This window comes from Opisthocomus hoazin, chromosome 6, assembly GCF_030867145.1.
Source record: "Opisthocomus hoazin isolate bOpiHoa1 chromosome 6, bOpiHoa1.hap1, whole genome shotgun sequence".
NCBI classification, from domain to species: domain Eukaryota; kingdom Metazoa; phylum Chordata; class Aves; order Opisthocomiformes; family Opisthocomidae; genus Opisthocomus; species Opisthocomus hoazin.
Genome location: NC_134419.1, coordinates 41037701 through 41051078, shown reverse-complemented (window position 1 = coordinate 41051078; position 13378 = coordinate 41037701). Strand labels below are relative to the sequence as shown.

The 13378-nt window shown below is 38.0% G+C and overlaps 1 protein-coding gene across 2 annotated transcripts in view; it reads right to left on the bottom strand.

Moving 5' to 3' along the window:
• Window positions 1-13378, bottom strand: part of ADK (adenosine kinase) — a 289560-nt gene that overhangs the window by 209844 nt on the left and 66338 nt on the right. The window lies entirely within an intron of this gene.

Below are 13378 nucleotides of genomic sequence, written 5' to 3'. Positions count from 1 at the left end.
ACTTTGATGATCAAATCTAATATTACATGAGCAAACCTGGTAACAGAGAAGCCAAGTGTCTCCAGATGAGCTTTCATATCCTTCAAGTCATGCTACTGTGAGAACACAGCATTCTCTGGTAACATTCAGTAGTACATTATGAGGTTTGAACGTTAAAACAAATAATTGAAACTTTTAACGGCAATATCTACCCTCCTATTTCAGATCAAACTTTCGGGTTAAGACCCAGACAGAGTTCTGTCAGACACTCCTCCTTCTCTAGGATGCATTTTGCAGCTCTGATGACAGCGCACCACAGCTGCAGACCCGGCCTTCTCCCTAGTCCCAGGCGGTAGAACGGGAAGCATCCCAAAAAGGAAACTACAACTGTCCACAAACACGGCATCGTGCCTCTAAACTCCAAGCACACTTCAGAACGAGTGGATTACATGGCAGGAATAACCACCGCAGCAGACGTTGGACTCAAAGGAAGCACTCCTGCAGGCAAGTTAAAATGTTCACTGTAAAATTTGTTTGCACGTTGGAGGTTCAAAATGACCTTGAGGTCAACCCTAATTAATAGCACAGATTTGCCCTTAAAATCTATTAACTTTAGATGTTTACTTTTAACAAATGAAGGTTGCCCAGTTGGATGTACTTCAACATACTTTATGGTATTCACCTTTAGCATCTTTTAAAAGAGTGACACATCATTATTTCAGACACAGTGAAAAATGAACACTATGTCACAACGCTACCCCTCTTCTCTCCCCCATCCTCACTCTCCTTAGAGCATGTGAACAGGGACTTCGGGATAGATTTGTCAAATACTGACTTGTTTGTTTAACAGGTTTTGATTTTCAATACTATGTTACTAATAAGAGCATTTTTATTTCTACACTACTTGCCATTTGAAATGTTGGAATAATGAGCTACTCACCCCAGCAAACTACCAACGGGCAGACAATTAGAACGAATCAAGAACTAAATTACTACATATGCTTTTCACAGTTATCCACACTACTAATTATCCAGCAATTCTGTGTCAAGTAATTGAAACCTCAAATGACAGCAAGTAGCTGAGAATGGAAAAAAATAAAAAACAACAGATCTCTTAACAATTGCTTCTGAAGTAAAAACATACAAACTGTCATGAACCAATTTAACATTTTGGAAATATTTGTTCTTTAATTTAATTGACATTTTACTTTTTCAATCTATTTGAGAGTGTACTGCCCAAATCACACGGTTATTTTTTGTGTTCTGGTATATCTAACAAGCACACCAATTGATATTTTAATTCTTTTACCTAGACATCTACTGTTTCTATGTCTCTACTTAATGGCTTGTTAAACCTTATAGACTTGGTACACTGTAGTTGATCACTCACGTTAGCAGCTCTAAATCTAGATAAGTATGTATTTAAATACTTGTAGTTTGAATGAATAAAATATGTAGTATCTGAATTTGGGGGAAAAATTGTAAACAGACTTAAAATACTGTCTGTATATTATAGATTTCAAGATAACTGCTACGTAATCTAAGAAATAATCTGAACAAATTATTTTACAATTACGTAACAGAGCAAGACAAACTATGACAACTGTCTTTCACCATTTCAGATTGAACATTCAAAGATCTAACACCTTTTCTTTGAATTAAGGTAGTAGACTCAACACCTCTAAAGGTCTGCTATATATAATAGAATGAGCGTTTGTACAAATACAAGAAAACTGGTTTTTGCTGGTCATTCTCCATGAGACACTAAAAGATGATATAAATTGTGTTGTTTCAATCACAAGAGCCTGATAACCAAGTTGTATCAAGAATGCCCTTGAAATTAAGAATGCCAATAGCTTTTTATCTTAAAAAAAATGAATAGTTAGATGGGCATTTTTCAGAATGTCAGCAGACAGCACAGGCAGTGTGGGAACACTGCCTTGGACGCTGTCTGCTGTATGTCTGACCTGCAAAGAGACAACTGTCATTCCAGCACGCCTCAAACACGGGATTTGCCTTTATAAAACTCCTCATTTTGAGGAGGGAAGTTCAACTGTAGAAACTGCTCCGAGGCCCGGGAACACTAAACAGAGCTTCTGTGTGTGCTTCGGGACTAAGCTGTTATCACACTTAGGATAATTCAAGAAAATTAGAACCTTATGAGCAAGACTGAATAATATTTTTGTTTCACCTTCTACGATTGTTGGTCTTTCTGAGTATTTCTTTAGGCTGTGCTGTATCTGAGAACCGTGACCCTTCTCCTGACCCAGTAACATACCATTACCTTAAATAATAGAATAATAAATCCCACCATCAGCACCATACAGAGGGGCCCCTATTTTTGGTACCATGAATTTGTTCACCACATTACAGCGTATTTTAACAAGAACAAGTTTGCATTTGCAGCAGCATATGTTTGCAGCTGTGATACTGCTGATCAGCTCTAGCACTGACCAAAGAGGATATGTTAATGTTTTGCTCAATTATACTAAAGGCAGCAGCACTTCTGTCCATTGCACTTTTTCCTCCCCCTCCCTTTTTAAAAAAGGATTGACTCCTAATTGCACTTCATACTGAAAGGTGAGCCTTTTCAGTAACTTCACTTTTGACAGAATTAATGGCAATTAAAAAAAGTGTAAGAAGGTAATGGAAGAATCTATTCTATAAAAGGATACAAACAAGAATGAGAATAAATTTTTAACACTTTTTTTTAAAAGAAAATGCATCTCTTTACACGAAGAGTAGGTGGAGACCTATTTTTCAAAGGCACAGACTCCTCTTAGATATGCCATGCCATTACCTCAAACTGGAGGCAGCTGTTAGAACTTCCTCCCAGTAAGTGTCACTGCTGACAATTCCCCCACCCTGTTTGTCACTCAGCTCACAGCCTGAGCATCACTGCTCATCTTCTGTGTCCTCTTAGGAAACGATGTTTAAACCTTACAACGTACCATCTCACAGCACCTCTTAAAAAGCATGATTTCCTATACTCTACAGATGAATGCACTCATCTCAATAGCTAATCCCTTCAGATAACTGCAAAGATCATCCGTGTCAGCTATCCATCCCTCTGATCAGCTCGCCCCTCGCCACCCCCCTCTTCGAGCCCCTTCTCAGCCATTTCAAGCAGAAACCGCTTCTCTACGTTTTCAAGGCCCTGCAAAGCCTTATGGCACTGAACATACCACACTTCATGTGGTACATTCAGATTGACAACAGCCTCCGGGCACAAAGCAGTCAACAAAAATACCTTTTCCCCTCCCTAACCCATGATATCAGCCAGTGTCCAGTTACTAGAATTTTCTATGAATATTAGCAAATCTACTTTAAATCATCCTTCAGACTATCCTTCACCATAATGTCTACAAAAAGTTATCAGGCAAGGCTGTGTGACTTCCCGAGGCTATTCCCCAGCCTAATGACTGGCAATCCTCTCCTGGATCAATATCCATCTCCCGTAGCTCGCTTTCTACACAAAATTAGAGGCTTTTTTGAGCTGGGACTACTATCTTCTGGTTCTAAGTTACACAGCAACAAATACAGTCATGTTTGGCTCACCATGGTTTCAAAACCAAACTGACAACAAAAATAAGCACAGAAAACATTCCCCACAACTGACTGCAGACAACAGCAAGCAAGGGAGCTACAGTAAGGAAAATTAAAGCAATTCAGGTAATGCTGCTAAGTTTTTGGACACAACTTCTATTAGACTACAAAGAAATTCTTTTTGAAGAGGAAAATGGCCAGAGAATACCCTACATTTAACTGCCTTAGAGAGAGCACCAGCAAAAAACCACTTCTGATGCACATGTCAGAAGCTACTTCTCTGCAAGAAGTAATATCTTGGTTTGTAGCAGGGTGTGTTGCCCTGGATATCTTTTGATGTATCTGCTTATTACCTAAGATGTACTCAATAGCATACATCAGCAGGGAGCTACACCCAAAAAAAAAAAAATCAGCTGCCAAAAACAGCTAGAGAGGAGAGAAAAATAATTTTTGCCCTTTTTGTTTTTGTATGCCGGATAATGACAGCCTGAATGTAAGACAAAAAACTGGTTATTTTGTATAATGATAATAATACAATATTTCCAGGGGATTGTACATTTTTGTTTGGCATTATAGAAACCTTCAAAAACACTAAGACGGAAACCTCAAATAATCAATAAAAGGTTTCAAGTTCCACATAAGTCTGTAATTTTTATTTTTTTTTTTGGAGGTAGGTTGGGGCTGGGGAGACAGCCTTGGTTGATGCCTCTAAGGAGGAAGGCAGACTAGGATTTGGTATGTTTTCAAGCTCTTGGATGAGTTATAATTAGATTTTAATTAAAAATCATAATTAATGGTTATTCTGACACCTTTTCCAGATATTTATTTTTAGTTGCAAGAAGTAGTTGTATTAAGACATGGCAATAGCTTAAATGTTCAGCTGTGAGGAGAACCAGACTAATACATTGACCAACAGATGCTTGATCCTTTTAATTGCTTTTTTTTAAAACCTACTTTAAAATCTTCAAATTAAGTAACCTGTGTCAGAATGTCGATGAAATCACTCCATAAATTAAAGAAAAAAAAATATGTGAGAGAGTGAGCATCATAATATACAACCTGTTTTATTAATACTAAAAGCTCAGCAGAACTACAAAAAAGAATACCAAATATTAATTCAATTTTTTAAGAAAACCCTGAAGGAATAAATCAACACAAACAACTAAGCAACGCCAAACCCGCATCCCGATTGCTTTGCAGGGCACGGCAGAAGTAGTTATGCCTTTCGTCTGCCACGTTCCCAGTTGCACCCCAGCCTGGGCCAACGCCAGCACGACGCCGGCAGCCACGCTGCCAGGCAGATGGGGCACAGGGTCCAGAAAGACAGCCTGCCCTGGTCAGCGTTAGCAGCCAAGCTGCAGCCCTCACGATCTGATCCTAAGTAAAACCTAATTCAGATTTAAGGAAAAAGTCTAGTCTTAAGATTCAAATATCATAATTAAACTACAAGGTATGATTTTTAAACAAAAGCAAAAGGGATAATACTTTGGGACAAACACTGTGGGTAAAAAGAAAAGTAATTCACATTTTTAACTCTAAAAATCGTATCTAATTTCTCTTTCTAAATTGTACAACACGGTGTTCAAAGTTCAACCCCTAGAAAGGATAGTTACATATATGAACCATTTCATCCCTAGTCTTTGACGTATAACCAGTTAAGATTGAGATGCAGATATAATTGGTTGTTCTTACTTAAAATTGGACCTGAAAGAGCAAAAATATTGCCTTTTAGAAATGAGGTACAACCGCAGAGGTACATGAGAAAACTATGTAACAGCTGCTTGGCAATGACTGACTTTACCCAGAGCTAGTTCTTCTCCTTATTAGCTTGGCACAGAATTAAAGAGCTTGGGAACGGGTAGGGGAGTAGAGGGGAAGAATGAAACATGCTGAAAAGGAAGTACTGGAGACAGGTTAGCACCATGGAGATATAACCCAACAGCAAGCTCAATGTGTTAGGAATATGCTTGCTACAATTGAATATAGCAAATTATCATATTTTTCTCCTCTATTTACTAAAGTTCAGAAAACAGTGACTCTTCATGGAAGTATTTACTGTTGCAAACTAGAATTTCACATGAAGTATTTTCCTAATCACCTCATCCAAACAAACAGCAAATGAAAAAAGCCAGTAATTCCAACCAGGTTAGGATTATGAGTACCAAATGTTAATATATGAAAGAACTAAAAAAAAAACGCATAGGCAAATTGCAAGATTCATAGCTTTGAAATATTTTACCACAAATGTTAGAGAGGTTGAAAAAAAAAAAATGCACTTAAATGTCAGTTTGATAAAAGCCAAAAGAACATTTTCCACATGTGTTTGCATTTAGGCATATTGAAACAAGATGGAAAAAGTAACAGTCATTCAAATGTAAGGTTAAAACATCAGCTCTTAAGGATCATGATTTAAAGACATTTCTCAAAGTAACTTTTTTTCTTTTCTTAGCAAAGAGTCAGGCAAATTTATGCGAGCGTTCTTGAAAAGCCCCCCTTGTTCCAGATTATCTGGGTATCTTCCTCTTCTACATTATCTCAAAAATGCACACGATTACACTGAGAAGCTTGAGCCACCACAAGGCAAGTTTTACTGCTGATATTCTGAAATCCTGCAGGAAAATGAAAAGAAAAACTATACCACTACATTATTAAAAGACTACATTTCTGATTCTAACTGTCACTAAACACTAGATACACACACATTATATATACACAGAGTACCTTCACAAACCTTAAAATATGTGTATTATATACGATTACTATAGCATAGGTCAAGAAGACTAAAATTTCTCTCCCTGCATTAAATTTCTAATCAAAGCATTTTAAGAGGTTTCACCTGAAGACAGGTAATCAAAAATACTATTAGAGAATTTCCATCAGTTCAGTAATTCGTTACAAGTTAATGCTTCCCCCCCTACTGTCTTTCTGGAAGAAGATCTTCCAAACAATCAGTCAAGACTTGAAAATTTTGTGGATACATCTAGGAATTCGTACTACAGTATTTGTTGCAAAACACCGTAGCCAGAAATAGCTCCCTGCCCTTATGCATAGCGAGTAAGGGTCAAAAGACATTGCAGGCAGGGAAAAATACGTAGCATTTACCTTCTTCATCCTTGGATGTGCCAAAGTATGTTCTGGAGCACTAAGGACCAAGGTCATTTCCTTTGTTATTTCTCAGCAGTGTTACAAAAACATTTACACTTCCTCCTGATGTTCCCAGTACACATTTGGCAGCTTGTACACAAGAACACTCCTTCCAAAAAAACTGTGTCATTTTCTGTTTGCTTCTCATGAGTACTATGGAAAGAATACACGCTGTCTGAGACCCACCAGTAAATTCATGGCCAAGTTTCCTTACTAACTAACCAATGAAAGGGCAAGCTGTTTGTCATATTAGAAAGCAGCATAATTCTTAAGCCTTTTAACATCAATAACTTTGTCCCTCCATAAAAATACAGGAAAACAAGGAACACTGACTGGTTTTGAAAATACAACTAGATTCACAAAATTAAAATCAATTCGAGATCATAATCCTAATTATGCAACAATCATACGAGACTGCAATAGCTGCTTCCCGCTTGGCACAGCAGAAACCAGGTGGTAACTGTCAATAAACCCTTAGTGAATGCTAATTGAAACTGCTGTTTCACAAGCAGCAACTTACTCCAGCTCACAAAGTGACAATTTGTTTAACTTAATAGAATATTTGCCAAGAATATTTTAATGTTAAAAGTATTCAGTCATCAAGAGATCTTAGACCTTATCTTTGCTACAAGTTAGATTATCTAAGGCTGTAGTGCAAATAATATCAAGATGCCTGTAAAGAGCTGACAAAAAACCCAACAAACATATGCACGCTCACACCTGGCAGAGAGAAAGTTTTTACTATAGTAACTTTACAATTTGCATTTTTATCTATAAATACATCAAAACAGTAAAAAATAAGTTAACCGAGTTGTGAAGTTGAGGTTCCAATTTGGAGTCGATAAAATACCAGAAAGTTTTGCAGACAGAGCTGTTCCAAAACCAAATTAAAAACTAATTGTTTCCATACATCACTCAGATTAAGAAGCATTTTATCTGAGTAATATTCCCTATTAACACAAAGTCCAAAACAATGGTGACAGTTGTTAACCACAATCTAAATCAATTTTTTGTTCTTTACAATAATGTAAGTAGTTCATGGCAATTCAACTATGCTGCCAAAACATCTATTTTCCTTCACCCCTTGTGCTATTTTAAATTATTTTAAATCAGTAACCAGCCAGTAAATTTAAACCAAGATAACATTAAAAAAAATCTGTAGATTTAAGTAGACCAAGAAGACAGTATACGTCCACTCTAAGCTCCTATTAACGTGCAGTGAACTACAATAATTTTCCTTATGAACAAATAATGAGTGCAGAAACCCCTGCTTTGAGCACAACCAACAGTAAACACCAAGTAAGATTTCTATTTTAGTTCTCCTTATCCTCCCTGCTTCTCAGTGCAGCTGTCTTGAATATTGCTGAAGATAGTCGCCTACTGATAGAGGGTAAAACAAATTTCTGCAGCTGAAAAACACAGGCAATATTTATTACTACAAGCACACATGCATACTCCCAAATATATTTCTTTTCGGTAAGTTTTTGGTATGTACATAATCATGTGTCCACATCTTTATTTTCATTAGGTGGCACTGGAAGCTACAGAAGGAATCAACTGTTTGTTTTCAATATCTTAGGATACTGGGGGGGGGGGGGGAGGAGATTTAAGAAAGAAGGAACCAGAACTGTTCAGAACGGATAACATGGACATACGTTCCTTTCGCTTTCAGAAAAGACAAAATCCTGGCTCTCCTACAAGCAGGAGAAATGACACCAGTGGGACGACATCCAAGGACTGGCTCCCTAGAGTAGACTGCTACTTGAGAAGGTGCATAAACTGCCCACTGGGGAGACACTTACAGGCCAACCAATAGGGTGAGTGGAGTGTACTTAGACACTCAAACTAGCCACAAGCAGATGAGATCAGGAGTTGGAAGCAGGCTGGCCACAGCAGCCTGATGGTGAGGTACGGTTCTTTCTGCTAAGCCACAGGGAAAGTTTTCCCACGCAAACTCCCATGCCACTGCGGTTAAATGGATCCCGACACACCAGCTTACTTACAGGTTTCTCAAGTGATCTGACCACAACACTACTGTCTGCAATGCAGATATACGCCAAATTTCTAAAATGTAAAGTATTTATCTTGACTAACCCACTCTAAGCCGTGTGGGTTATTTCGGAGCAGCAGACACTGGTAACATCAGCATCATTGAACTTGATCGGTTCACAGCATTTTTTACAGTGACCACAGCAATGCGAGAAGATGGTTTAAATTAGTCTGGGTTGAAGGGTCAAACAGGTGCTAATAATGCAAAAATATTTATCTGAATGTGCTAAGACAAAATGTTCTCTTTTATCTCAATATTCCATTGATCATTGAAAATTCCATTGATAACTGCAAAAAGCAAACCCAAACAGCTAAATAATCAATGCAGCATAACAATTATTAGCTCTAAAGGACACATCCCCTTGCCACCAAAACAGAAAGGCCTTTTCGGGCTTATAATACGCTTTACAAGAGGAAGCTGTGTAAACAAAAGAAAGTAAACATATAGATTGTAAGCAGCATTAGAAGTACCAAAGGTGACAAAAAGACTTGACACTGATGCTCTCCTTTCCATCATTTCCCTTATAGAATAGGGTTTGGGGGTCTTTTTCCCCCCCTATCTTTCATACAGTTCTCCCTAAATCTTTGCATAGATTTTTCTATAAATGAATTGTTTGCACTACTGAACTCTGGAATTTCAATAAGAGAAAAATGAAGCAACAGATGAACCACTGATTAATTACTCTTACGTTAAGTTTTTTACTTGAGTGGTCACCTTTTCAGCTGCAAAACAAAGCCTACCATGTTGCATCAGTACAAAACCTCCTAACATTGAGCAAAGAGGTCAAAGGAGAGTAAGGACCTTCAGTAAGGACCAAAACAAAGACGCTGATGAATCTGAGGCGCTCTCAGAGATGCAAGCCTTATGTAGGGCTGATCTAGTTAGGCATCTTTCCAGAAGCTTCCTAGAACTAGCCAAGATATTCAGATTTCAGGAAGGGGACAAAGTTCTGAATTAGGAGCAACTATGTATTCTCCTCTATCTGCAAAAGGTGACTGTCTCCAATTAACCTTCTTTCTCAAAACAGTTTCACTATTATACCATTACCAGGCTCTTCATCAGTCTTCTAGTTCTGGGGATTTTCATATACATCATAATACAGTAATAATGGTAGTGAGTACATGCTCATTCTTACAGGGAGATGATAAGTCTCCATTTCAACATATTTTCTAGTTGAAGCTTTAGTTACTTGACAGAATATCTCCTGCAGAGATTAGCCTATTATTATTTGCTACAGACCCTCTCTGAAAGCAAGAAGCCCATTTTCTCCAGATGACTCATTAACAAGCACGACAGAATGAAGTGTTCCAGCCTGAAATGCCAACAGCTAAAAATAGCTCATCCCACAGCCTCTGACAATTCAGTCCAACTCTTCACTCCATAGGCACAATCTCAGAGTCACCTTTTGGGGAAAAAATTAGCATATGCAATAAATGGTGGAGGGGCGAAGCCACCCAAAAATCACAAGCTACAAAAAAGCTGCAAGGAAATAGTACTGCATAAATCATTTCAAAAAGCAGCGTTCCAAGCAGCACTAAAAGGCTAATTCCACAGCAGAACAACAATTCACGGACTGAAAGGAAAAATCCAAACGTTAGACCCAAATATGACAACACCGAGAGGCTGCCTCTGATAAATCGGTCATTTTGGCTTCCTCTGTCTGCAAACACCCTGCCACCACAACACTGACAAGAGATGGTCAGTGATGTCCTGGGTTAGTCTTCACGCTATGATGAAGTGGCTTACGGTCAGCTCTTAAATTTCACAGAATCACACCAGCTCTTTTGCTGAACAACATTTCTAAAAAGCAGCATTTAATCACAGGGGTTGTGCATGAAAGAATTTCTCTCCCCTCCTAAGAAGGCTAGAACGAAGGAGGAAGAAACTTGCCTTCTTACCATCAGCTCTGCAAAAACGGGAGGGTAGAACGAGAAAGAGAAGAATCTGTCATTATGAACTATAGAAATACATTATTGACTAGGAAATGTGGGAACTCGGCAGCTACAGACCACTGCAGGTTAATTTCTGTGTCTGGAAAGCTGCTGGAACAAAACACCAGTGCTTAAGCACCTGGTAGTTAAGTGTCATACAGTGACCATTAGTTTGATACTAACATTTTCTTTACAAATCAGTAAGCGTTTCCTTCTTCAACAAGATAACTGGCCTAGTATGGAACAGAGGAATAGCAGACATAGTAAATCTCAACTTAAAAAACGTTCCTGGCATTTTCTCATGTGACATTCTCATAAGCCAACTCAGGAAATATGAAATAAAACTAAGTATTCTGAAGTTGTTAGACCAGTAACTGAAAAGCATCACCTAAAGCAATAATTTTCTACGTAATCAAATTACATCTCAGGCTTGGTCCAGATGTGATTACCCTGTTCTCTTTTGCAGATAGTATTTATTAGATAACCAGGCACTGAAACGTAGCAAAACCTAAGCAGATAAAAAAAAAAACCAAAACCACTTTGCTTAATCTTTCCAATACAATTAAGATTAAAATAACCGCACGAGAGTCTTTTAAAATGAAAGCTAGTGAGGACTAGCACTGACGAAACAGCAATGTAAGGGACAAGGATCAAGCAGGAGATAATTGGGATGAGGCAGCAGTAGTGGGGGGCTGCGGGGGGAAGGTGTCTGAAGGGAATGGCGGATCCAAAATGTAAAAAAATCAGTCAGCAACCTAACTCCACTGCGGCAGCTGGGAGAGTTGTGGGAGCAGGAGGGCCTGTATTTTTCTAGAATATAGTAGTAACAATGACTAATGTTAGATGCAAGGAAAATGTACTCTTTTCTGCTCAACAGTAATGAAGACCCCACCTGTCAAGTCCAATTTTGGTAGCCTACTTCGAGATGAAAAGCAGTCTGGAGAATTAATTGGAAGGCAAGCAAAGTAAGAGGTATTAAAACATGATGTACAAGAAAAGATTGAAGAAATTGAGTTTAGTCAAGAAAAGAAATGTCTAGAAGCAAGATGGACAGTTGAATAATGACTCTTAGAGAAATCAAACATTTCTTTATATCCCTTGCAGGCAGAAAGTAAGACTTAGGCTATACATTACAGAAAGCTAACCACATGTACGGAGACACCTTACATAGATGGGGGAGAATGTCCTTCATCCACATTTTGATAACAGTAAGACAAACTTAGACCTACCAGCTACACATGCTTAGCTTGGTGCTACACAATGGAGTTGAGGCTCATACAAGTCCTCTGTATCTGTAATTAAAAGTACAGGAAGAAACAATGACGTTTCTTCAGTTCTCATCTCTAGGTTGAACACTCCTTTAATCTGCTACACACAACACCACAAAAGTTCCTAGAGGAGAGAAACCAACATACAAGGAGATTGCCAAGGAGCTCACTGCACACTTTTTGAAGAAAAAAGTCAACAATTCATTTAATTTCAAACATAATCTTTCACATTAAGGTGAAATTAAATCAAAGAATATCCAGCTGTTCATGAAATCAGTCATGAAGTTCCACAGAAACCCAAAGCAACCACAACCACTTCTCCAAGTGGTAGAAACATTTCTTTAACTTTCCCTTTCACAAATAAAGAAAAATATTACAAAAATAATTAAAAAAAACCCCAACACTCAAAACTGTACCTAAAACTCATGATGAGGAATAGGAAAAAGGAAAACACATGTAAGAATACAAAAAACCCCCCTCCCATCTTTCCGTAGTATCTGTAGACACTCCAGTATTAAGCATGATGAGAATGATGCAAGAGCCCACAAAGACCAGAAAAATAGCTTAAAAAACAATTTTTAATACCTAGACAAGACCAAAATAAGAAAGTTTCCACGGGTAAATCTGCATGTTCTGAGGTTGATATGAAAGACCAATTTTAGAAAATGTCCTCTTTTAAGAGGATGTCAAGACTTCACTGAGTGATATATGGGTGTACGTGAAGTAAAAACAGACCTAAAATAATAAAGGATCCCAACCTAAATACTACTGCTCATGTATAAGATCAGCCAGGTTGAAAAAATCTGAGTGTTATGATTTTTCTCTGCTTCTCCTAATGAAAATGAAGAACATCATCATGTCAGAGTTAAAATCAACAGTACAAACATCATAAGCAGCTTTGGTCCTCATCACCTTAAAAGAGGAACAGCAAGAGACCGAAATGGGTAGAGAGAAGAGCAACAGCCATAATCAAAGTAATGGAAATACTTTCACATTGATGAAGACAACCAGGACCCAGTCTAGAAGTCAGCTGTGGCGAGAAACAGTCAAGATCTGTAAATTCATCAGTGGAATAAGTTGTGATTATTCACATCATCTCATAATACAAGAGACAAAGGGCATAAATGAACCAAGCTAGCGACAGATTCTAAAGATGGAAAGAATATACTTCTACAAAATGCAGAGTGAAGCTATGGCACTCGTTCCTTAGCAGACCATGAACGTCAGAAGCACACCGGGCTCAAGACATTACTGTATAAATGAACAGACAAAACATCTAGCAAAATTCATTTGCTAAGAAACACACACACACAGTCACACCCCAGCCCCTACCATCTCCACAAACTGTCTAAAGATTATTTGTTAGCAGCTGGGAGAATATTCAGCACAAGTACAGAAATTCAGTAATGCTTGCTATATTTCACAGTCCTTCCCTCCAGTTTCAAATCCAAGTAACTGAG